Here is a 3,736-nt window from a genome sequence, read left to right as displayed (position 1 = left end):
TATTATGATCCAGCATTCGCATGGTGAGCTCACCCTTCTTCACATCTATCAAGGTTTGGCCAGTAGCCAAGAAAGGTCTTCCCAAGTTTATGGGAATCTTCTTATTCTCCTCGAAATCAAGAATTACAAAATCACCAGGAAAGATGAGTTTATCTACCTTGACCAAGACATCCTCCACAATGCCTCGTGGATATGTAATAGAATGATCGGCCAACTGCAAGGTCATATAAGTAGGCTTTGGATCAGTAAGTCCAACTTCTTGTAGATTAACAAGGGCATCAGATTGATGCTAGCTCCCAAGTCACATAAGCATTTGTCAAATGACACTTTTCCAATGGTGCAAGGAATAGTGAAGCTTCCAGAATCTTTAAGCTTCAGAGGCAACTTCTGTTGTAGCACAATATTGCATTCCTCCATGAGAGCAACGGTCTCTAAGTCATCAAGCTTTACTTTTCGATAAAGTATACCTTTCATAAACTTCACATAATTAGGCATATGTTCAAGAGCTTCAGCGAAAAGGATGTTGATATGAAGTTTCTTGAACACCTCCAGAAACTTCTCAAACTACTTATCCAACTTCTTCTTCTGCAGCCTCTTAGGAAAGGGAGGTGGAAGATAGTTTTGTTTCTCCCCTGTATTACCTTCGGAGGAGTGTGTTCAACAGTAGTCTTCCTTGGTTCCACTTCAGCTTACTTCTGTACGTCTTCATCAGCCACAGCTTCTTCATCCGAAACTTGAGAGTGTTCGGGATTTGTAACCTTCCCAGACCTTAATGTAATTGCCTTTACCTGCTCCTTAGCTTCCCTCTTTCCTGGCACTTCAGTGTCACTAGGGAGTGTACCAGGTTGACGATTTAGCAAAGCATTGGCAATTTGTGCAATTTGATTTTCCAAGATCTTGATAGAAACCGCTTGGCTTTTGCACATGACCCTCAAATCCTCCAATTCAGATTTTTCATTAGACTGTTGCAGCTGGAGTTATTGCCTTGGTGCATATTGTGCTTGTTGAAAACCAGGAGGGTTGTACTGCTTTACCGGTTACTGCTGATAAGGCTGCTAAACCGCATTCGGAGTGTTGCTCCAGCTAAAGTTAGGATGATTACGGTTATTGGGATGATAGGTGGCTGGCACAGTTGTTGCGACCTCTGAAAATTACTCACGAACTGAGTTGATTCACTAGAAATAGCACACTACTCCGTCCCATGGGCACCAGCACAAAGCTCACAAACACTGGTGATCTGATTAACTCCATAATTTACCAAAGAATCCGTCTTCATCGTCAAAGCCTTAAGTTGAGCAGCTATAGCAATAGCTGTATCTAACTCCTCAATTCCTGCTACCTTGCCCTGAGATAGTCTCTGAGTAGGATTTTGGTATTCATTAGCATCCATCAGTTCAATCAATTGATAATCTCCATTGTAGCTTTTAGCCCATAAGGCTCCTCCTGATGCTGCATCAAGCATGGGTCTAGAAGTAGCACCCAAACCATTATAGAAACAGTTAATGATCATCCAGTCAGGCATCCCATTGTGAGGACACTTTCTAAGCATCTCTTTGTAACGATCCCAAGCCTCACATAAAGATTCTCTAGATTGTTGAGCAAATTGAGTAAGTGCGTTTCTGATTGCAGCAGTCCTCGTTATAGGAAAGAATTTAGTTAAGAATTTTTGAGCAAGATCCTCCCATTTGGTGATAGACCCTGGTGGTAGAGAATGTAACCAGCACTTCTCTTTATCCTGCAGAGAGAATGGAAGAAGCCTCAACTTAATAGCATCTTCAGAAACTCCATTGAACTTGAAAGTTTCACAGATCTCGATGAAATCTCTGATGTGCATGTTAGGGTCTCCTGTCGAAGAACCCCCAAACTGAACTGAGTTCTGTATCATCTGAATCGTGCTCAACTTGATCTCAAAGGTGTTAGCAGAGATGGTTGGTCGAACAGTACTAGACTAAATATCATTTATCTTCGGTTGGGAGTAATCCATCAAAGCCTTCGTATTCGCTTATGTTTCTCCCATTACAATAAGTTCTTCTTCTTCTTCCTTCTCAACTAAGATCTCTTCTTCAACTTTCTGCTCGACTACAACTTCTTCCTCAGTTTGATCCAGTGTTCTCTTACGAGACCGAGAACGTGTATGCATACACGCTCACTAGATTACCTGAAACACGACAAGGAAAAAAGTAAGTAACAATGTCCAAGTCACTGAACTTTAACGACCAATGATGACAAACATATAAACTAAAAATTAACACCGAAGTCCCCGGCAGTGGCACCAAAAACTTGTTAGGGCTAGAACACGCACTAATATTCATGCAAGTATACGTGATCGCAAGTAATATAGAATTAATTTTAGTTCCTTCCCATAGGGACTGGTTTAGGTTAATTTTAATTAATCTACTTATGCAACAATGGTATGGTTATTATCCAATGCTAAGATGAATAACAAATTGAGGTTGTTTTTAACTAAACTTAACTAGGGATTATACTAAAGAATATTAACTAAGAGAACAAAGAGAGTTGAATACTATATGACACAAACATAGGACTCTAACTTCATTAAATACTTCATTCAATAGCCTTTCATTCTTAACCTTAGCATGTAATGGTGATGACACTAATCAGATAACCCGAAGCTGATAAACGCCAACTTTCATTGTACGAATACCATACTACAAGACATCCACAAAAGAGATAGAAGCTGAATGGACACCAATTATATTAAAACCCTATATGTCTATAGAATTTGACAACATAGCGGTTTAATGCACAAGTTATCTATCGTGATTACATAGGACAAGTAAGATGGTTAAAATTACCTACGAATCATGCATATCAAATACATGAACCTATGCTAGCATGGCAAGTTCTAAACTCTGAATTTCACTTTCACTTCATTAAAGATTAACACGCTATCTTATAAGTTCGTGATGCTCATAAGACGAATAAGCATAACTTATACTAGGTTATCATATAATCACCACACACTAAGGCATCGAAACGAATTAACTAAAGAAATTCATAAATAAATCCCCTAGAATCCCACGATAATGATAATCTTATAAGTTCGCGATGCTCATAAGATGAATAAGCACAACCAATACTAGGTTATCATACAATAACCACACACTAAGACATCGAAATGAATCAACTAAGGAAATTCATAATTAAATCCGCTAGAATCCCACGATAACGATTAGCCCATAATCGGACTCATCATCAACCTGGGTTCCGATGAAAGCATGGTATAATAAACATAGTCTTTATACTGAATAAATAATAAACCAAGTACGAAACAAGAGTATAGGTTCAAAAGCAAGAAAACTAGCATCCAAAGTTACAACTTAAAATAAAGAATCACAAGAATAACCTAGATCATCTTCGCCTTGGTTGAATTGTGCTCTACGGTCTTCTTACGCCTTCTCCTTAAGCTCTGGTACGTATTGTTATGAAAAATAACCTTAAGTTATGTATATATAGCAGCCCATGCAGATTAGAAGTCTTTTGGATCAAAATCAGAGTAGAATTATGATTCTTTAAATTCGACCCGGCGCGCTGCATCTCTGTACTCCTGGCGCGGCCGCGCGCTACTACAGCGCGGCCGCGCTGACTCTCTGGAAAAATTCCTGCATTATTCTTTTCTTGCTGATTTGAGTTGGTCTTTTCACAAGTTTTTATTTTAGACATCATCCTAACACCATATTAGCATCAAAACAATTCCAACTCACTTGAATTCCTG

At 39.0% G+C, this 3,736-nt stretch overlaps 1 non-coding gene across 1 annotated transcript; it reads left to right on the top strand.

Annotated features, from left to right (window-relative positions):
• The first annotated feature begins 1,520 nt into the window (after positions 1-1,520).
• LOC141669225 (small nucleolar RNA R71) lies at positions 1,521-1,627 on the top strand. The gene has a single exon (XR_012553515.1). It is a non-coding gene; the product is annotated as a small nucleolar RNA R71 (small nucleolar RNA).
• The last annotated feature ends 2,109 nt before the right edge of the window (positions 1,628-3,736 follow it).

The sequence above is a fragment of the Apium graveolens genome, chromosome 6 (genome assembly GCF_009905375.1).
Source record: "Apium graveolens cultivar Ventura chromosome 6, ASM990537v1, whole genome shotgun sequence".
NCBI lineage: Eukaryota > Viridiplantae > Streptophyta > Magnoliopsida > Apiales > Apiaceae > Apium > Apium graveolens.
The sequence above is the reverse complement of the archived record's forward strand: the minus strand, read 5'-3'. Positions and strand labels throughout refer to the sequence as shown.